This window comes from Apodemus sylvaticus, chromosome 14 (assembly GCF_947179515.1).
Source record: "Apodemus sylvaticus chromosome 14, mApoSyl1.1, whole genome shotgun sequence".
Lineage (NCBI taxonomy): Eukaryota > Metazoa > Chordata > Mammalia > Rodentia > Muridae > Apodemus > Apodemus sylvaticus.
This window is the reverse complement of record NC_067485.1, coordinates 47,319,165-47,342,064: the sequence shown is the minus strand read 5'-3', so window position 1 is coordinate 47,342,064 and position 22,900 is coordinate 47,319,165. Positions and strand designations below refer to the sequence as shown.

At 40.5% G+C, this 22,900-nt stretch overlaps 1 protein-coding gene across 1 annotated transcript in view; it reads right to left on the bottom strand.

Annotated features, from left to right (window-relative positions):
* Positions 1-12,955, bottom strand: part of Stard3nl (STARD3 N-terminal like) — a 36,425-nt gene extending 23,470 nt beyond the window's left edge. The window contains exon 1 of the mRNA XM_052157067.1: positions 12,871-12,955. The gene's annotated coding sequence lies outside the window, so the exon portion shown is untranslated. The remainder of the gene's footprint in view (positions 1-12,870) is intronic.
* Positions 12,956-22,900: the final 9,945 nt, after the last annotated feature.

The following is a 22,900-nucleotide window of genomic DNA, read 5'->3' as shown; positions in this document are numbered from 1 at the left end:
ATCCAATCTTACTTTGCTTTCTTAGATTTATTTTTTAAAGTATGTTTATGGATCTACGTATGGGTATGTGCACATGAGTGCAGGTACACACTGAGCCCAGGCATACCTGATCCCCCTCCTGGAGCTGGAGTTACAGGTGGGATTATAATATACCCTATGAGATTGTGCTGGGAGTCTAACTGATGTCCTTCAGAAATGCAGCTTAAATTCTTAACCACAGAGCCATTTCTCAAGCCCCTTAATTTACTTTCTATTACTGTGATAAACACCATGAACCAAAAGCAACATGGGGAAAGAAAAGGTTTCTTTCATGTTATAATTCGCAGGTCACAATCTACCATTGAGGAAGGGCTAGAACTCAAGCATGAACCTTCTTAGACAGGATCTAAGAAGAACACTTACTTCTGCCTTGCTCTCCAAATTTACAGTCAGCTACCATTCTCATACCTTCCTAAGCCATGTAAAGCTGGCACTACCCACAATGGGCTAGGCCTTCCCACAGCAATCACTACCCAAGAAAATGTTCCAGACTCGCCTAAAGAACAGTCTGGTAGACATTTTCTCAAATAAGGTTCCTTCTTTCTAGATGTCTCCATCTTGTGTCATGCACAAAAACTAACAAGCCGTACAAGCCCTAAATGTGATGACTCTGCCTTACTGCTCAAGACTAGGGGATCATTATGGATGAAAGAGCAGAAGGATTTTAAGAGCCATGGGTGGTGACTTCAAGGAAGTGCTTGCAGGCAAAGCAAATATCAACTCAGTGATTGTGACGTATGCCCAAAGCCTTTGCAAGCTTACTCCAGACCCAATCACAGTCAAAAGCAAGGAAGCGAGAATGAGGTCCCACTATTAGATGATATTTTTGGAATCTGATTGCTTTTGAGAGAGAAAAATTTGTTTTCTTTAATGAAATTCTCAAGTAATGAAAGAATTATTTTTAAAGTTAAGTCTCTTCTAGTAATTATCTTGCATCCCAAGTGCCAGAACTGACAATGTTTGTCACACATTCTTCATGTTTCCCAGGTGTCTTTTCTAACACAGACAAATGACAGCCTAATTCTAAGAAGCAGCCTAGTGAGTAGTCAGCAGGCCCACAGGCCTCTTCAGAGAGCTGAGTTCCTATTCATTTACTCTCACAAGACTTTCTTTGGAAGGTAGGGTAAGAACTCCAGAATGTGCTACTCTATCTAATGGCAAACCAGTCATTGTCTCTAGTGTAAGGACACTAAGAAAAATACCCAGAATATTCAACGTCAAATGTGCCTGAAGTCACTTGAGACCACCTTCCTCTTTTACAAACTAGAGCATGTCAATAAGAGGAAAAGCTATTTCCATCCATAACCAGGATTATTTGCAGGTTAAAGTTGCACGTGCCATTTCCTATAATGCAATGTACATACAAGATGGCCACAGCTTCAAAACTGATTTTCTAATCTATGGTATAAATAAATGTCTGCAGTTGAAATCTTAGTGAATGTGAGTTAGCAATGTCAATCTTAAAATACAAATGCCTAGATTTAAAAAAAAAAGAAAGAAGCAATAATTTCTCTTTTCTCTTTAGATGTATTTCACACTTACACAAACTAGATCTTCAAAGGACAAGAATCAAATGCAACTTCCAGGATCATCTTTATAGGCTAATTTGTGCTTCAGAAAACAAAATCATATCAAAGAACAAAGACCACTAAAAGCTGCAATGCAATTACAAGCTGATATTCTGAGAAATCAGGATACAGCACACCGAGAGTAAAAAGCCCTCCCCCTTTCCCTCCCTTTTTCTCTTTTGTCACTCCCTCAGTCTTTTCCCTACTCTCTTCCACCTCCTTCATTGGTTTAGGAACAAGGTCACATGTAGCTTAGGTTGGCCTTGAGGAAACCCTCAAACTTCTGCCTCCACCCCAGAAGTCCAAGCATAGGGATGACAGGCATGTTCTACCATGTCTGGCTGTAACAGGATCTCTAAAACCTCATTAGGAGTCTATAAAGAGTTTAAGTAGCAGCATTCTCAAAAAGTTGAATATTGTTATTTTTAGAAAGAGATAAGCAATTACAATATCAAAAGTTTAGTGACTAAATCAAAGATTCTGACATTCACACATTATCTATAAAAACTTTCAAATATCTAAGAATAGTGGCTAATCATCAGTAAGGTCTTATTTACAGCTCGAATAGGAAAAGGTGCTAAGGCTGATTCTGCGGCTGCTTGCACATCCTCACGGGCAAAAAACACAGCCCCAATGAGCTCTCACCAGCATCTTCACTGTTTTCTCAATAGCTCTCATCCAACAATCCAGTCTTTCTAGTTTCCAAGCCCCCAGTTCCTCCTTGTGCTCAGAAACAAAGCTTTCCTCTCCTGACTGCTCCAGCTGGGCTTAGGAATCTGAGTTCCTTGTGCAGGTTTTGGGATCCGCACCTTAACCATACTTCAGCTCCTCCTAGAATGCCCATTCTGTCACCACCCACCAACAGCCCATCTACTGCTGAAGGAAGCTCACATGTCACCTCCTCAAAACACTCCCTGGATCCCTGAAGAGCCAAGAGGCTTCTGAGGGCCTCCTTCAAAGGCTCAGGTGCTAGCAGCTTGGTTCTCAATGTGGAAAGATGATGAAACCATTAAGAGGTAGAGCCTGGAGGGGAACCTGGCTCACTGGAGAAAGAGAACTGAAGTTCTCTGGACTGGTTGATCCTGAAAAAAAAGCACAAGATTGTAAAAGAGAAGTTGTGGGCCCTGAGTATTCTGTTTTACCAAGGGACCTTGTCAGAGGCTGAGCTATCTGGCCGTGAATTTCTATCCACCAAAACAATAAGCTAAAAAATCCTCTTTCTTTTTAACGTTGAGGTGAACTTTATACAACATAAAATTATAAAATTCAAGTGTACAACTCAGAGGCTTTGAACATATTCTCCATATTGTATAATTTTCACCTCTATGTAGTTTCAAAATATTTTTAACATTGCCAATGGAAATTTCCTAGCAATTACACAGTAACTCCTTAATCCCGCCCCCTTGCCCTGACCTGACAACACTGATTTGTTTTGAATATTTCCTAAGAATGTACTGTAATTTTTATGGAGTTTCTCTTACTTATCACAGTGTATTCAAGATACACCTATTCTCTATCAAGTGTTAGCAAAAGGTGGCATGCTGTTCTCTTGCTTCTGTTGCTGGGATTCACACTACTACCAAAGCACCTTGGGGAGAAAAGCCTTTATTAGGTTTAACTCCAGGCCACATTCCATCACTGAGGGAAGCAGCGAGCACTGAAGAGTGATGCTCACTGGTTTACTCCCAGGCCTGCATTCAGGCCTTTGTTAGAAAGACCAGATCCACCTTCCAGGGATGGCTCTTCCCACAGTGGGCTGGGCCCTCTTACAGCAATTAACAATCAAAAAATGCCCCAGACACATGCCCATAGACAAGTTTGATCCAGGCACTCTGGAACCCAATTGAACTGCCTCCAGACTGTGCCAAGACTGTGACAATTCCAAACTGTGTCAAGGATGAAGCTAACTAGGAGACCTACTTATAAACGAAACCACTTACTTATAAAATTATTCTGTAGCAGTCATGTTGCTATAGAAATGGACTACTTCTCCTAGGTTTAAATATATACACATGCCTTCAAGATAAGTGGTCAGGCCCAAAACCTATACAGAATAACATATAAACTGAATGAGTTATAATTATATATACACATTCACAAACACATGTATATAACAATAAAAACAGAGACCATAAATGTGAGAGCAAAGGGAGGTATATGGGAAGATTTGGGGGAGGGAAGGGGGGTATACGGGAAGATTTGGGGGAGGAAACGTAGGGGAAATGATGTAATTATACTATAAGCTCAAAAAACTAAAATAATTTTTTATTTTTATCTAGTGTAGTAGTCTGCTGCAGGATATATGATCACAGTGTGAACCCCAAGATTGTGTTATTTGCTGAAAAAAAATGTTTCTGGTTGTAGTGTGGCTCTACCCTTAGCACATATCTTTAATCCCTGTGGCTGGAATACAGACATGCCCTTAGGATTCACCTTTGCTCCCAAACAATGAAGGTAAAGTTAGTTTGCAGAAGGAAGCACCCATGTTTGAAAGTGATGTGTAACTGAGTGACAAAGTGAAAAATCAGTGAAAGATTTGACAGAAGAGGAGACTCTCAGCTCTTAGAAGAAGAAATGGAAGCCATTTAGGACAGCACGAAGAGGAAAAAAAGAGGAAGGAGGCAGTTCTACCCGGCAAGTTTTATGGACCCAAGTTGAAGAGTAAACGAGCTAGACATAGACAGAGAGAGAACGAGCCAGAGACTGAGAAGGACACAGAAGACCAGAGCAGATGGCCAGAGTTAGTGTGAGGCCAAGCAGAACAAAAAGCCAGAAGCCAAGAGAGACGCCAGATTGACTCAGTCAGCTTAGACAGGAGTCTGAGCCAGAACAACTGAACTGAACCATCCGGACTTCAGAAAGAAGTAGGAACAGGGAAATTTATTCAGCAATAAGTCTCACAGGCTGAAAACATTCTAGGGCTAGATAAGATTGTATGGCAGTTATAAGCTTCCATGACTAAGGCCAGGTTAGCGGCCTCTGAGGCGACAATTACTTCAGGCAAATAAAAGTTATTTACAGTAGTACATTATTATTCTTAAAAAAAAAAAAAGAAGCTAAAATAAGAATGTCCTCACTTTATATAGATATTTCACATATTGTTCACAGGTCTTCTGTGGAGCACACTATCAAAAGCTCCTTTAGATCAATGAGATATCCTTGTTTTGCCTACATATCAAGCTCTTAGAAAGCCAGGAATAGGGACGCCCACTCTAGTGGTGGGGCCAGGAGGAGCGCAAGTTGAAGGTCATCCTCAGCTACGCAGGGATCTCAGAGTCATCTTGGGTTATATGAGGCCCTGGCAAAAAACAAAGCAAAGCAAAAAAGAAAAATAAGAAGACAAAAACATAAGCAAAAAATGTCCTAGAGAACAATTCTGGATCACAGAGAAATGGTGACCATGCCAGACAGTCTATGTGCTTGTTAGATTTTTCAACTATAAATACCAATGTATAAACCTAAAGAGGGCCAGGTGTGTAATAAAGGCCAGCACATGCCTTTATTCCCAGCACTCAGGAGCAGAGGCAAGAGGATCTCTGTGAGTTCAAGGGCAGACAATTCTACATAAACCCCAGGACAGCCAGGACTACATAATGAGACTCTGTCTCAAAAACATGAAGGGGTGCCCCACCTGGGGATCCATCCCACATATAGTTACCAAACATTGACTCTAATGTGGATGCCAACAAGTGCTTGCTGACAGGAACCTGATATAGCTGTCTCCTGAGAGGCTCTGCCAGTGCAGGACAAATACAGAGGGGGACATTCTTAGACAACCATTGAACTGAGCACTGGATCCCCAGTGGAAGAGCTAGAGAAATAACCCAAGGAGCTGAAGGGGTTTGCAGCCCCATATGAGAACAATATAAACCAATCAGTACCCCCTGAGCTCCCAGGGACTAAACCAACAACCAAAGAGAATGCATGGAGGGACCTAGGGACCCAGCAGACCAGCAGAGGCTGGTCTTGTTGGACATTAAAGGGAGGAGAGGCCCTTGGTCCTGTGAAGGCTCGATGCACCAGTATAGGGGAATACCAGGACAGGGAAGTGGGAGTGGGTAGATTGGTGAGCAGGGGAATTGTTTAGGGGGTTATGGGTGTGTGTGTGGGGGGGGGAGACCAGGTAAGGGGACAGCATTTGAAATGTAAATAAAGAATATATCTAATAAATTAAAAAAAAAAGAAATCCAGAAAAAAAAACATTGAATAAAATAACAAACACCTTCTAAATTAAAACAACACAGACACACATGAAGGGGGGGGGGAGTGAGTATAGAGCCTGGGTACTTGATAATTAAAATTTAAAAATAAAAATATTTGCGCATATTTAGGATTTCAACATGATATACCAAGAATATACCAAGAATATTTTGGTTTTTTTCTGAGCTAGGGTCTCCCGAACTCCCTGAAGAGTAGGGGGTGACCTTGCCCTGACTCTCCTGAATATATAACTATGCTTATCCCCAATATTAATTTCACTGCCTATTCTTGATAATAGAACTAATAAAAACAACCTCATCTTCCTAAATAGATTAGATGGGCCATCTTTCTAAAATGTAAAAGCACAACACAAAAGGGCTGTCCTCAGAAAGCAGAAACACATCAACCATATGACTCCAACCTACCCAACCCAAACAAATAGGCAGGTTTACTAAGCACCTACTGCATGTAGATCATTGTGCTAGTTGCTATGAGGGAAAGTCAGATGGAAAAGACACTGTCCTTGTACTCATGCACAAAGTATACAAGTAGCATAAAAACAAAGTATAAATTAAATATAAAAAAAGAGAGGGCTCAGTATCAGTTGCCGACCAGAAATACCATCGAGAAAAAGCTTGTCTCAGAAGAAATTTAATTTTGAATGATCTGAAAGGCTATTGTGTATCAATGAGGAGGAAGGCACGGGCAACTTAAAGTGGACCAAACACAAGCATGTCCACTAACAATGAGTGAAGCTGTCTGGAGATCCCAGGTGAGCAGACTGAGGGACACATCTGGAAGGCTGGAAGACATGTGTGCACAAGTGAGAGAGGGCTGGGCTGACGAGACCAGGATCCTAAGGGCAGGGCAATCATCAAAGGCCAGCGAGAGGTCAGTGCTTCTAAAAGGTTGGCAGAGAACTTCCTCGTTCAGAGAACTGTAAACAAGAACTCCAGAGTAAGTGGCTCTCCACAGTGTGAAGGCTCTGGTTCATTTCTCCGGGGCAGAGGCACTGAATTCCAGAGTCTGAGTGTTCCCAATGCCCTGAGAGATTTTTACTTAGGCACTGAGATAAGTACAAGTCACAAAAGAGAAGGCTGTGAACAATGCCTGTCCAGTCAGAGCCGCAGTTCTCACAGCCCGTACCAGCAGCAAAGTGCAAAGCATGGGAGCGGGCCAGCTTTAATCCCCACATCCCTTGGGCTGGGAAGAACACAGGACAATGCCTGTGGCGAGGAAGCCTTCCTCTGCACTCCTGTGCCCTCCACTCAGCATGAATCCATCATGGAGTGGATATGCATGTCCTTAGGTCAGCAAAGCTCTACCATAGACCTCCAAAAAGGGCCTCAGCTACCAAGCAGAGGCTACAGTTACCTGCTGGCTTACAGGCTTTCTAAAGAAGGAATGACTCCTCAGTATGCAGAGATGAACATTTCACTGATGAAATCTCTAGGCTTCTAGTTTCTCTTAAAAAACAAACAAACAAACAAACAAAAACCCCCAGACAACTGGCAAATTGCTCCATCTCACCATTTTGGCACCTAGCCAATGTGTTTAGGTCTGGCCCCGCTGGCCCCGGCTGGCTCCGGCTGGCATTTGCTTTCCTTTTTTATTACCAGGTCTTTGGATAACTGATAATGTAAAGTCAGAGGGGCACTGCCTGGTTTTATAACCCAGTATTGCCACTTTGGTCAAGTTACTCATCCTTTCTATGTTTTGCAAAATAGGGTCAATAATACTGCAACCTAACTTAGAGCGAGCTCTGGAGAATAATGACAATATGTTCCCAATGGGACAGGGCATTCATTAGGGAGTCCAATGGGCTCACAGCCAGGCACTTGCCATATAGTTGTCTGTCTAGGGCTACCATGCAAAGCCCCCATAACAAAGACTTTTCTAGTCCAATATGTCAGTGGTGCTGAGGATGGGAAACCCTAACACAGGCCAACAGGATACCTCTGGACACAGAAATCTGTGCTAATTACTAGCAACAACAACAGAGCGAGTCCTGGCTTGGTGACTTTACCTCTGCTGGAGAAACTTCTTACACCTCAAGAGCTGCGGTTCCCTTTGATGAGTTTACAACATCATAGGGACAGCAGAATAGCACTGGAAGCCAAAGAATCACACAGCATCAAGAGCAGAAGATGCCTCTGCAGAAGACATGAATTCCGTTCTGCTGGGAGTGGCTAACAAACACTTTGCCTCTAGCTCCTAGGGAACCAATGTGATGCTCTCTTCTGAACTCTTCAGGGGCCTACACATACAGGTGCAGACAGCCAGACTCTAACACATATTCACAAACACACAGACTTTTAAAAAAAATGTTGAAAATAAGTTAAAGAGAAAAATGTTACTGGAATTACTTGATTCTGCATTATTAAAAATCAACAAACAGGAAGTGACTAATTCAACAAATTATGTAATTTATTTTTCTAAAATATTTTTATAGAGTGTACTATAATACTCAATGACATGAAATATTTGAAAAGTCTATTTTCTAAAGAGATATAAGATACAAGAAATGTATAACTGCTTCAACTTTAAAAGCTCTAATCAAAACCATGCATTTAACAAACTGAAGATTAACTAGTCACAAAACATTGTGGGGAGGGGTGGACCTTGTGAAACTCTAAAAAACAGAAGAGACACGTTTCAAACTCAGCATAGAAAACCAACTCCAATCCAGCTCCTGACCAGGAAGACCCTCCTGACTTACACAGCCTGAGTCAAAACCCTGGTGAGAACTGAGGCTCTGGTCGCCACCATTTACCACAAGAAAAGAAGGATCTTCTATATCTAAATCTGTGCACAAAGAAAGGAAACAACCAGAAAGTCTGTGATTAATGTGCTTGCCAGGAGTTCTGAAGTGCAGCAAAAGCTGACCAATGCTGACCAGGCCAGGTAAGTGGCCTCGAGCCCAAGGCCAGTCTCTCTAGACCCCAGCTTCTCCATCTATAATATTAACAATATTAATGATTACAACTATTTTAACACGACCTTTTCAGTGAGTTCAGAGAGTAATGTGCTCCAACATTTACATCTAAAGACTTAAGATTCTCAAAAGAGACCTGCTGGAGACTATGTCAGACCCAAGATGGAACAGGAAGACAGTTCTGTACAATCAAAGCCAAGAAAAGCTTACCAGCACTTCTTGCAAAGATGGTAATGAACATGCAAATAAAACTAGAAGGCTCAACACTGCCCCGTCTACACCACGGACAATGCAGATGAAGTCTTTTAAACTTTAGCCAGCGCAGATCTGAGGGTGCATCTATGGCAACACATGAACAAAGGAATCAAGATAAAACATGTCGCAGAGAGCGTGTTCCAAAGGTTCTGGGAAAAGAGAAAGCTCCCATCAACAGAAGAAGAGAAATAAATGTGTTATTGAGAGGGTCCAACATAGGGGTAGACTCTGAGACACAGTTTCAGCTCTGGTCATCATCATGCAGAACACAGCAGAGGCACAGAAGTGGTCAGGTCCCTGTTTGGACGCAGGACTCACCATGAGTAGACAGCCCAGATGCCTACAAGGGAACAGCTGATGCAGAGAGATAGCCTAGATCTCTAAGAATGTGGGCATCAGCTGCCTGAACATCCTTCCAGACAGTGAGACAAAAAACCATAGTTTTGATATTTTGAGATCAATAGAAAAAGCTCTTTTGCATAAATGTAAAGATCTTCTGACATTTAAGAATTCCATTTACAGCATTTTAAAGCTATGAAACGCAATTTCCATCTTGACAGCAGCTCAAAGGGCAGGCAATAGCAAATTAACCTACTGATTTTAAGTTTTATAACTTTACTGTTGTTAATCTAATATAGTTCTTTGAATAAGAGAACCTTACAACTAATGGTTCTTTTTAAAATTTAGGACAACCGACACTATTTCTCAACCATATACCAAACTGGTTTCTCAACCATATAAAGTTTATAAACTGGCTTCTACCTTTTTAAAGTAGCATGAGAAAACAAATTACATCACTGAGTTGACCCAAGCGCTTCCTCAATCATGGAAAAACTCTACTTGCTACAAGAAACAAAGAATCAGCAAATCACATGCCTTACTACCTCATATCTAAGAATAAGATCAGGCTAGAAAAATAGTTAACAACTTTTACATTTCAAATATTTCTAAAAATTACAACTTTAATTAAAATTGTCTCAGAGGAACTGGGAATTGAACACAGGTCTGCTCAGGCATTCTTTCCCTGAGCTACAATCCTGCCTTCTTATTTTTTTTTTTTAATCAGGAGACAGGGTCTTATTATGCCCAGGCTGGCCTACAATTTGGGACTTCCCCTCCCAGAGCTTTGCATACAGTTGGTATTACAAGTGTGCCCCAACGTACTGGGAGTCACTGACAGGCCAGGTGCAAAACTGTACTGGGATCACTGACAAGCTACATGTAGTGCCCCACTGAAGTCATTTACAAATGATAGCCTTCTAACAAAAAGGAAGGATGTGTGGAAAGTGCTGACATACATTTCTTCAGAAAAAAGGAAAAAAAAAAACCTAAAAGAGCTTTTAGTCCAAAGAAAAACATTGCCCCATCTTTGAAATGATCTCCTATAACTTTGAAAACATGAGTTTAGTTTCTAAAACCCAGGCTGTACCCACAATGTGCTGTACTTTGATATATACAGACACTCTTTGCTATGGGATTTTCAAGAAGGAAATAGAACAAAAGAAAGAAAGAAAGAAAGAAAGAAAGAAAGAAAGAAAGAAAGAAAGAAAAGAAAAGAAGGAAGGAAGAAAAAGAAAGAAAGAAAGAAAGAAAGAAAGAAAGAAAGAAAGAAAGAAAGAAAGAAAGAAAGAAAGAAAGAAAGGAAGAGAGGAAGAAAGAAAGAAAGAGGACTAGTGTGCAAATTTGGAAATAAGCATTTGGCATTCTTGGCAGCATTTTATATACTGAATTTTAGAAAATGCTGCATATCTATAGTTACAGAGCCCCTTCTCCACTGAAAAGGTCCAACACATGAGTTACTAAATGCAATACCAGGAACCAAATCAGAAACATCATCAACCTGTGGATCCTGCTCCTTGCTTCAGAGAGAAGAGGTGGAGCATGGTGAAGTGGACTTGGAGAAAGGTTAATGGCCTCCACCAGTCTAGCTGAGGTAACTTACTGTGTATTTTTTTCACTGATGAAAAGTTTAGTATGTGCATTGCCTGAAGGAAGAGAATTCCTATGCCACGCCCAGAAAACTGCAGGAACTACATAAAGACAGAGTAATCCTTAGACATCCAAGTGCTAATAGGTAAGGCTCACCTACTTACCGGTTCACTTTCTCAGCACTTGTTTGGACAGAGCAGGGACTGCCTGCCAGTGCTTTCCAAAAGGAAAGCAGGTAAACACTGTCCTGGAAATGACTGACAGCTGGAAGTAAGGGGATAAAAGCTAGAGCAGAAGATAAGCAGAGGATTTGAGTCTTGCATATAGCAGCAATGAAAAGAAAAATAACTGTGGGATACAGTGCCAGGGAACAGAGAGCCATTCTTCCTTAAGAGGACCCCCCACGAGAAAAATATACAATGATTAATGATTTCATAATCAAAATAAATAGAAAGCTGCTGAGAGTTTATGAGTGCCTCTAAAGGAATCTGAAGTCTGCACTTCCACAAGGGCGCCTGTTCCTTCTACATGATTCCTGTTCCTTCCCGGCATTGCCCAACCCAGGTCAGCTCAGCCACCTCACTATCCCACCATTACAGACAGGCTCTGCTGGACTCTCCTCACACTATGCTCTTCCCTGCCTTCGCACTGTAACTGGACACTTCCTGCTCTTCCCCTGACTGGATCACTCTAAACATTCAGATCTCATCCCAAGTATCACCTCTTCAGGGACATTTTCCCAGATACCACACCACAGCCACACCAGTGTGCCTTACTGACAGATTTTCTAGCATTCATTCCTATCTAAAATCATGTTTTTATTTGTACATATATTCTATTTCACCAAAATCAAAGGAATTTCAGGGCAGAGACTTTATCTAGTGTTCAATACTCAATTTCCAACACCTAGAAAGCATGTGGCATCATATAAACAAACTGTCTAATAATTAAATCCAAATGATAATCACTATCCTGAGAAGATAGGTCCTTGGAGCAGTTTTAATTCCATTTCTTTAATGCATTTGATAATGCAATCTTTAAAAGTTCATGTTTGAGACAGGAAGATCTCAAAGAAAAATGTATTCTTCTTTACAATACAAAACATTACATATGTATGACTATTATGTAGAAGGGGCACAGTATACACTGTCCCTTCATGGGCATGATTATCTAGCATTTTACTTATGCATGGATACAGCCAAAATACTGTAAATACTGTAAATTGCTCTTTGTCATCATATCTTACTCTAGAAGTGGATGATGGACAGATGAAGCACAGATGGGAATTACTAGTAGGACCCTTAAACAAAAACTTCAGGCGGGACTTGATATAGTGACTCCAGTACACTGAGAAGTCAGATCTGTTACAGTGTTCATTCAACCTTACTAACCTTAACCGAAACTAGTACTGGATCAAGTGATGGATTCCATCTGTGAATAGAGACAAATGCCTTTACAACTGCCATATTAGGAGAACACTAAGAAAAGTTCCACAATGTCCACCCATGTTCCAACTAGAAGAGGAAGAAAACGAGTCCCACTGAGATTTTTAAAACTAAAGGTAGGATGAGTGGGCAAAGCGGAGAGCTGAAACCATGGCTAGAACATTCATGACTCATGCTTTAATTTTCGTTTTGTTTTGTTATATCAGGGATTTTCTTGACGAAGGCACAAGGCCAGTAACAGACAGTACCTGCCCATCTACAACCGCATGTCACCTTGGTCTTGATGGGGGTGCAAGTCATGGGGCCGAGGCTGGACCACCTGCCCCCAGTGAGGGTGGGAGTGGGCCCGGGGCCGGCTTCCCTCCCGCGCTCCGCCGCGATCCGCGGCAGCACCCACAGGCCCCGCGGCCCCGGCCAGGTCTGGGGAGCTCGGCGAACCCCGGAACCTCAGGCATTGGGCTTCGCGACCTGCCCAGCAGGGCGCGGGAAGACAGCCTACCTCCTCCGCGGCAGGAGCCGCCCGCTGGCCTGCAGACACGGCTCCGCGGTCCCCGCCGGCGGGGCTGGGGCGGGGCTGCAGGGCGGGACCCTGTCCGTGACATCAACACGCTGGTCACGCAAAGACGCTGCCTCTTGCAGGAACCGTGAATGCTGGCAGAGGAGATGCGGGTTGGTTTGCAGAACTGTCTGTCTTGGGAAGACCAATAGGTGGCTCAAAAAGGGGGAAGTGGGCGGGCCTAGGACTAGCCGCGCCTCCAAAGCCTGGTAAGCTATCCAGCTTCAAACAGCCGGGTTTAGTGGGTTTCACCTTCCTGTGGAATTCTACTGAAAGCTACTCTCTCGTAGTCTCTTTATAGGGATTAGGCTGCAGCCTGTGAGGGGGTAACTCTGGGAGTGGATTTCAGGCCCTGACCCCTTGGTCTCAGCTATCCACGAAGAACTTGTCTATTCTAGGACACTACCATAAGTCTGAATCAGCACAGTCTTACACAGGAAGCTTTCTTTCTACACTCCCACTGAGTAATGCCTGTGTCTTACTGATAATTACTGTATTTGCTTAATTGTTATACACGAAATTTGGCACAAAAGTGATGTTTTTGGTTTTTTCCACTAGACGGTACAGTTACGTCCTTAAATACAAGAGTACAAAGGAAGATAAAATGGCACTATGAGTTCTGAAGATGCTCAGCCAGTTAGAGAAAATTAATAATAGTATTTACAATAGATACTCTTATAAAGTCATTTAATCGCTTTTATAATGTTTAAATTACAAATGTGAATTTATATACATGCAAAATTTCGAACAGTACGAGTTGGGTGAAACCTGTTTTTATACACCAATTGTGTGATGGGTCCTTTCTGTGCATTGACATGAAAATATTTAACACTCAAGTTCAGTTCTTCATCTATCCTTAAATGTGCCTCATTGCTTTTGAATGCACCAATAGATATAATTCGCCATTTCTGTGCCCTTAAACATACAGTTTGTTTGTTTTTTTAATTACTAGTAAGAGAAATGCTACCTTAAACATGTGTGAATGCATTTTCTTCTTCTGTCCAAGTCCTGCTTATGGTGCAGATGACATCAAAAGAACAGACTAGATCTCAGGCATACATCTTCAATCGTAGTTGTAGATGCTTCTGATAAGGGCTCCTAGTGTCGCTACAAAGTTCATTTCCACCCATAAAATTTAAATAATCATGTTTGCCATCCTTTGAAAGAGAAATAATATGCAAGCTTTTGTTGTTGTTGTTGTTTTTAAATCGATGAGCAATGAGAAAAACTAGGGTTAGGGTGTGTGTATATATTCAAACTAAGTGCAGGGGTCTTGTATACAATGATTTGGGTGACAAGGTGAAGCAACTTGTATGACCACTGTAATGCAGATGCCCTCCACTTAGTAATGAAAACACTACATACAATTATCCTAATACTGTCACTGTGATTAGTTTCCCCTGCGGTCAGACTTTTGTATGCATACAAAGAACATACTCCAAGGCTCCTTTTTTTTTTTTTTTTTGATACCTGTTATTATCAGCTTCACACAATCTATAATCATCGGGAAGACATGTCTGGGCATGTCCATGTAAGTTTCTAGGTTGTGTTAATTGAGGTGGGAAACCTACTCTAAAGCCACCTCACTCATATTCTGCGGTCCCAGAACAAGTAAAATGGAGATATTAGCTGAGTAGCTGCATCTGTGTTGATGTGTTTCCAGACTGTGGATATATCTGATCATACACCTCACAGTCCTGCCACTGTGCCTTTTCTGCCATGTCGGATAGGACCCTAAATGTAAGCCCAAATGAATCTTTCCTTAACTTACTTTCTGTGTTATATTTTATCTAAACAATAAGGAAAATAATTAAAAAACACTATGTACTATTAATACATATTTAAATGTTATGGTAATTTATCCACTCTCAGTTTTGTTTACAATTTCAAATTTTGTTCATTTTACTCTTACTCAACATTAGGTAATTGAATGTTTGTAGTAATCACAATGATACTGCTGTGGGTACTCTTAGACCTTGTCATTGGTACCTTTAAATATACATTTGATCTTGGAATATAAGAAGTGTTGTATCACTGTGCCTCAGGATATAAATACATGTTTAGCAGTGATCTATATTTCCCAATAAGTTTTTGGATTCATCAATTTCCACATCCACAAACAAGGAAAACATATAGTGGCTCAATATTTCGACAGATAATATTTTCAGTTGTGATCTTTTGTATTTCTTTTCATCTTTGACACATCTATATTTATAAGTATCATAATGTAGGTTTAACTTGCATTTTCTACATAAAAATGAGTTTATATACTAAGACTATTCGTATTTTTTTGTCAGTATCTGTCAAAGTTTTTTGCTTACTCTTTAATTATGTTATCTGCCTTTTTCGTAAGGCTTTCTGAGTTCTTCATCTCAAATACATTGTATTAGACCATGGTCCAGGAATTGTGAGGGCTGAAGTTATGCTTTAAGTTTTAATTATTGTGCATAAGAAATCTATAAAACAAAAATGCTTCTAATCTGAAAGTTTGCTTGACCAGGGACAGATGATTTCTTGGAGTTCTGAGAGCTGTGGTTCATGGAAGACAACAAATCATGGCTTTCACTTCTGTAAACAAGGTTGCTGGCCTCAACTGCACAGGATGTTCTTAATCACATGTATGTGAGAGGTCCATAGGCAGGAAGTACATCAGGACGTATGCTTGCCCCTGATTGGATAAAGGCAGGAAATACATAGCTATGTGGGTTTTGCCCCTATAAGCAATTGACTTACATTATTGTGGCCATTTTCTGGGAATCCTGGGTATGGGCCTGGCCAGTATCCATTATCCAGTCCAGTATTTAATAAAACCTGCTTCAAATTTGGCTCAAAAATTGTGGTAGTACTCTTATTCTCACTTAATAGGATTAATATGTTCTGGAGGTCCAGCAAATCAGACAACCTACCCAAATTTTAAAGCTGTAGTTTCATTCCCAGACTCCAGGCCTTCCTTAAGAGGTCTATGGCTCGAGATATTCCAGAGCTCCAAGGAATGCTTTCAGTTTTGCATACTACCAAAGTGAACTGCCATGATGTGCAAAGCTGCAGGCACTACTGAGGCTTCTCCTGGTAAGTCAGAGTATGGTTCTGTTCTGTGGGATCCTGATCTGGAGCAGAGAGGGGCGGGGGCAACGGCACCCAAACACTCTTCCATCCAGGGCGAAAAGCAGGACATCACCTGTCCACCTGGTTTTGGAAGTTTGGAAACTTTTTGTCTGTCTGTTTTGTGTGTTGTAGACGGGTTTCTGTTTTGTGGTATGCCCATAAGCTTTATTTCAACCATGGGAGCCTAGATGGATCTGGGTCAGGCTCAGCTGGATATGTGGATGATGGTGGCCAGCACGTGTTCTGTTTCTGGCTGATGCCCTTTGTGTAGCAGAGCTTTCTGTGTTTTATGTTTATTGATTTTGTTTTTGCTCTCCCTGCTGCTGCAAGCCACCAGCCACCACCACTAAATTCACTTGTTATGGCTGCTTTGACTGCCAGAGTTCAGAATTTATCGCTAACCATTCTGGTCACTGGATTCAGTTTAGCAGAGATTTAAACATCGTCTAGGTACAGATAATATTATAGTTGTTTTAGGTTGTTCTACTTTAGTGAAATGCTGGCTCTGGGGTTGGGTTGCAGCTCTCTCTTCTCTATACCCAAGCATGCTTATTTAAAAGTTTTCTCTATGTCCTTTGTCAGAAGAGCCACCTGATTCTATGATAAAGAAAAGAAAGCAAAACAGAACTACTTTAAAAATTGAGTATTGGGGCTAAAGAGATATCTCAATGGTTAAGAGCACTGACTGCTCTTCCAGAAGTCCTGAGTTCAATTCCCAGCAACCACCTGGCAGCTCACAAGGAACTATTGTGGGATCTGATGCCCTCTTCTGGCATGTCTGAAGACAGCTACTGTGTATTCATATATATATATATATATATATATATATATATATGTAATATGTACATATATAAATACACACATATATGTATATATACAAATATATGTGTATATGTATATATATGTATATATTATATATTATTATATAATATATAATAAATCATTTTAAACTCATAAAAATGGACTGTGTATAATATATATAATAAATCTTTAAAAAGAACTCATAAAAAATGGACTATTGGTTTCACTTAACTGTCTAAAACTTTTGCTAAAATATAAGCCCTATCCCAAGATTTGTAAGATTTGTGAATTATATGAAATTCCTGGACTTCAATATCTGTAAGTCTATTGGATATAGTTAAGTTCTATAATATCTGTAACAAAAAAGTTAACTTAAAACTTGTAACACAGGGGTAATAGTTAAAAATCTATATATGAGTAATTTTAAAGGAACTAGATGGTTTGATGCCATCTGGGATATAAGTAACATATGGTTTGCTGCTATCTTAGCCCCTGCCCCCTATCAGCATTGAGATGGCCAAGTGTCCAGTAGCCATATTTGCTAGGGTTGGAGAGGGTGTATGTCATGTGATTTCATCACCATCTTGGCTAAAGGTGACCACATGGTATAAACCAATCAAGGAGGCAACAACAGGTCTCCAAGATATCTTAGATTAGGATGGATTTTTGTAAGACAGTGCTTGTCCTTAATGCAAGTAAGAACAGAGGTTTTGAAAGATAAGATTTAAAAACAATGCTTGTTTTATAAGGTATTAAAGCTGCACCTCTATGTGTTTATATACAAGAATGAACCTCATGCTGAGAGCCAAACTCTATAATGAAAGAGTCACCCAAGTAGTATTGGCTTTAAAGGCATGAAATGGTCCTGGAGCGTAACTGAGACTTGGCACTGTGTGGCAGGGTTGGAGTTCCTAAAGAGAGCCCAGGATAGGGACCGCAGCAGTTTTGGAAAGGCCAGTGCCATTGATGGCCACCAGAAACAAGAGCCATGATGAAACGGAACCAGATGAGCCCTAAAAGACAGGCTGTGTGTGCTGCCTGGGGCAGGACCAGAGGGGCTTTCCCCAGTGCCTTGGGAAAGAGTGTGAATCCTAGCACTGAGTGGTTTGCATGGTTTGAGTTCGGTTTTGCCTTTTCCAAATTGGGATTGTGTCCTGTTTCTTCACACTTCAGTTGAAAAAGAGTTCTTTATGTTTGATATTGCAGAAGCCCACAGTTGAGATTTTAATTTTTTTAAAGGAAATTTCAGAGTTTACAGAAATTTGAAATGAAAAAGGTAGATTTTTCTTTAACTATTTATGGAAATTTTTAAGTTTATAAAATAGTGTATGTTAAGATATATTTATTAATATGTAATCTTAAATGTAAATAAATAAAAGGGTAAAGAGTTAGGGCCACAGCTATAGGCACTAAACACTAAACACCAGAAACTGGGATATTCCTATCTTATGATGCAGTGTGACAATGACCAAAGCAATGTGGCAAAGACTCCATAGAATGTCTCTCCTTACCTATGGTCTATTCTGGTCAACAGAAACTGATTCAAGAATGTGGGTCTAACCTAGGTCTTTACTAACTTGTTAAGCTTTAGATGTTTTGATAAGCTGCATCATACAAGAAACTGTGATATTCTGTAATAGTATAGTATAAAAGGACCAAGAAAACAAAGTTGCCATTTTCCCCATGGACAACATTTATGATTTTTTTTTTAGGTGTGTACCCCATTTTTTTTATTCGATATAATTTATTTACATTTCAAATGATTTCCCCTTTTCTAGCCCCCCCACTCCCCGAAAGTCCCGTAAGCCCCCTTCTCTTCCCCTGTCCTCCCTCCCACCCCTTCCCAGTTCCCCGTTCTGGTTTTGCCAAATACTGTTTCCCTGAGTCTTTCCAGAACCAGGGACCACTCCTGCTTTCTTCTTGTATCTCATTTGATGTGTGGATTATGTTTTGGGTATTCCAGTTTTCTAGGTTAATAACCACTTATTAGTGAGTGCATACCATGATTCACCTTTTGAGTCTGGGTTACCTCACTTAGTATGATGTTCTCTAGCTCCATCCATTTGCCTAAGAATTTCATGAATTCATTGTTTCTAATGGCTGAATAGTACTCCATTGTGTAGATATACCACATTTTTTGTATCCACTCTTCTGTTGAGGGATACCTGGGTTCTTTCCAGCATCTGGCAATTATAAATAGGGCTGCTATGAACATAGTAGAGCATGTATCCTTATTACATGGTGGGGAATCCTCTGGGTATATGCCCAGGAGTGGTATAGCAGGATCTTCTGGAAGTGAGGTACCCAGTTTTCGGAGGAACCGCCAGACTGCTTTCCAGAGTGGTTGTACCAATTTGCAACCCCACCAGCAGTGGAGGAGTGTTCCTCTTTCTCCGCACCCTCTCCAACACCTGCTGTCTCCTGAATTTTTAATCTTAGCCATTCTGACTGGTGTAAGATGAAATCTTAGGGTTGTTTTGATTTGCATTTCCCTAATGACTAATGAAGTTGAGCATTTTTTAAGATGCTTCTCCGCCATCCGAAGTTCTTCAGGTGAGAATTCTTTGTTTAACTCTGTACCCCATTTTTTAATAGGGTTGTTCGGTTTTCTGGAGTCTAACTTCTTGAGTTCTTTATATATATTGGATATTAGCCCTCTATCTGATGTAGGATTGGTGAAGATCTTTTCCCAATTTGTTGGTTGCCGATCTGTCCTCTTGATGGTGTCCTTTGCCTTACAGAAACTCTGTAACCTTATGAGGTCCCATTTGTCAACTTTTGCTCTTAGAGCATACGCTATTGGTGTTCTGTTCAGAAACTTTCTCCCTGTACCGATGTCCTCAAGGGTCTTCCCCAGTTTCTTTTCTATTAGCTTCAGAGTGTCTGGCTTTATGTGGAGGTCCTTGATCCATTTGGATTTGAGCTTAGTACAAGGAGACAAGGATGGATCAATTCGCATTCTTCTGCATGCTGACCTCCAGTTGAACCAGCACCATTTGTTGAAAAGGCTATCTTTTTTCCATTGGATGTTTTCAGCCTCTTTGTCGAGGATCAAGTGGCCATAGGTGTGTGGGTTCATTTCTGGATCTTCAATCCTGTTCCATTGATCCTCCTGCCTGTCACTGTACCAATACCATGCAGTTTTTAACACTATTGCTCTGTAGTATTGCTTGAGGTCAGGGATACTGATTCCCCCAGATTTTCTTTTGTTGCTGAGAATAGTTTTAGCTATCCTGGGTTTTTTGTTGTTCCAGATGAATTTGATAATTGCTCTTTCTAACTCTGTGAAGAATTGAGTTGGGATTTTGATGGGTATTGCATTGAATCTGTATAGTGCTTTAGGCAAAATGGCCATTTTAACTATATTGATTCTACCGATCCATGAGCATGGGAGGTTTTCCCCATTTTTTGAGGTCTTCTTCCATTTCCTTCTTCAGAGTCTTGAAGTTCTTGTCATACAGATCTTTCGCATGTTTGGTAAGAGTCACCCCAAGATACTTTATACTGTTTGTGGCTATTGTGAAGGGGGTCATTTCCCTAATTTCTTTCTCAGCCTGCTTATCCTTTGAGTATAGGAAGGCCACTGATTTGCTTGAGTTGATTTTGTAACCTGCCACTTTGCTGAAGTTGTTTATCAGCTGTAGGAGCTCTCTAGTGGAGTTCTTTGGGTCACTTAGGTAGACGATCATGTCGTCTGCAAATAATGATAGTTTGACTTCCTCCTTTCCAATTTGTATCCCTTTGACCTCCTTATGTTGTCGAATTGCCCGAGCTAGTACCTCAAGTACAATATTGAAAAGATAAGGAGAAAGGGGGCAGCCTTGTCTGGTCCCTGATTTCAGTGGGATTGCTTCAAGTTTCTCTCCATTTAGTTTGATGCTGGCTACCGGTTTGCTGTATATTGCTTTTACTATGTTTAGGTATGGGCCTTGAATTCCTGTTCTCTCCAAGACTTTAAGCATGAAAGGATGCTGAATTTTGTCAAATGCTTTTTCAGCATCCAATGAAATGACCATGTGGTTTTGTTCTTTGAGTTTGTTTATGTAGTGGATTGTATTGATGGATTTCCGTATATTGAACCAACCCTGCATTCCCGGGATAAAGCCTACTTGATCATGGTGGATGATCGTTTTGATGTGTTCTTGGATTCGGTTGGCAAGAATTTTATTGAGTATTTTTGCATCGATGTTCATAAGGGAAATTGGTCTGAAGTTCTCTTTCTTTGTTGGATCTTTGTGTGGCTTTGGTATCAGCGTAATTGTGGCTTCGTAGAAGGAATTGGGTAGTGTTCCTTCTGTTTCTATTTTGTGGAATAGTTTGAAGAGTATTGGTGTTAACTCTTCTTTGAAGGTCTGGTAGAATTCTGCACTGAAACCATCTGGTCCTGTGCTTTTTTTGGTTGGAAGACTTTCTATGACTCCTTCTATTTCTTTAGGCTTTATGGGACTGTTTAGATGGTCTAGTTGGTCCTGATTTAATTTTGGTATTTGGTATCTGTCAAGGAAATTGTCCATTTCCTCCAGATTCTCCAGTTGTGTTGAGTACAGGCTCTTGTAGTAGGATCTGATGATTTTTTGGATTTCCTCAGTTTCCGTTGTTATGTCTCCCTTTTCATTTCTAAGTTTGTTAATTTGGATACTTTCTCTGTGCCCTTTGGTCAGTCTGGCTAAGGGTTTATCTATCTTGTTGATTTTCTCAAAGAACCAGCTCCTGGTTTTGTTGATTTTTTGTATGGTTCTCTTTGTTTCTACTTGATTGATTTCGGCCCTGAGTTTGATGATTTCCTGCCTTCTACTCCTCCTGGGTGAAATAGCTTCTTTTTGTTCTAGGGCTTTCAGGTGTGTCATTAAGTTGGTAATGTATGCTCTCTCCATTTTCTTTTTGGAGGCACTCAGGGCTATGAGTTTTCCTCTTAGCACTGCTTTCATTGTGTCCCATAGATTTGGGTATGTTGTGTTTTCATTTTCATTGTGTTCTAAAAAGTCTTTAATTTCTTTCTTTATTTCTTCCTTGACCAAGGTGTCATTGAGTAGAGTATTGTTCAATTTCCACGTGTATGTGGGTTTTCTGTTGTTTCTGTTGCTTTTGAAGACCACTTTTATTCCATAGTGATCAGATAGGAGGCATGGGATTAGTTCTATCTTCTTATATTTGTTGAGGTCTGTCTTGTGACCAATTATATGGTCGATTTTGGAGAAGGTACCATGAGGTGCTGAAAAAAAGGTATATTCTTTTGTTTTAGGATAGAATGTTCTATATATATCAGTTAAATCTAATTGGTCCAAAGCTTCAATTAGTTTCATTGTGTCCTTGTTTAGTTTCTGTTTTCCTGATCGGTCCATTGAGGAAAGTGCAGTGTTGAAGTCACCCACAATTATTTTGTTAGGTGCAATGTGTGCTTTGAGTTTTAATAAAGTTTCTTTTATGAAAGAGGGTGCCCTTGCATTTGGAGCATAGATGTTCAGGATTGAGAGTTCTTCTTGTTGTATTTTTCCTTTGACCAGCAAGAAGTGTCCCTCAGAGTCTCTTTTGATGACTTTGGGTTGAAAGTCAATTTTATCTGATATTAAAATGGCTACTCCAGCTTGTTTCCTGAGACCATTTGCTTGTAAAATTGTCTTCCAGCCTTTTACTCTAAGGTAGTGTTTGTCTTTGACCCTGAGGTGTGTTTCCTGTAAGCAGCAAAATGTAGGGTCCTGTTTACGTATCCAGTCAGTTAGTCTGTGTCTTTTTATTGGGGCATTGAGTCCATTGATGTTAAGAGATATTAAGGAATAGTGATTGTTACTTCCTATCATTTTTGACGTTATTTTTTAAATTTGATTGCTTAACTTCTTTTGGGTTTGATGAAAGGTTACTATCTTGCTTTTTTCAGGGTGAAGTTTCCCTCCTTGTATTGGTGTTGTCCTCCTATTATCCTTTTTAGGGCTGGGTTTGTGGATAGATATTGGGTGAACTTGGTTTTGTCGTGAAATATCTTAGTTTCTCCATCTATGGTGATTGAGAGTTTTGCTGGATATAGTAGTTTTGGTTGGCATTTGTGTTCTCTTAGAGTCTGCATGAGATC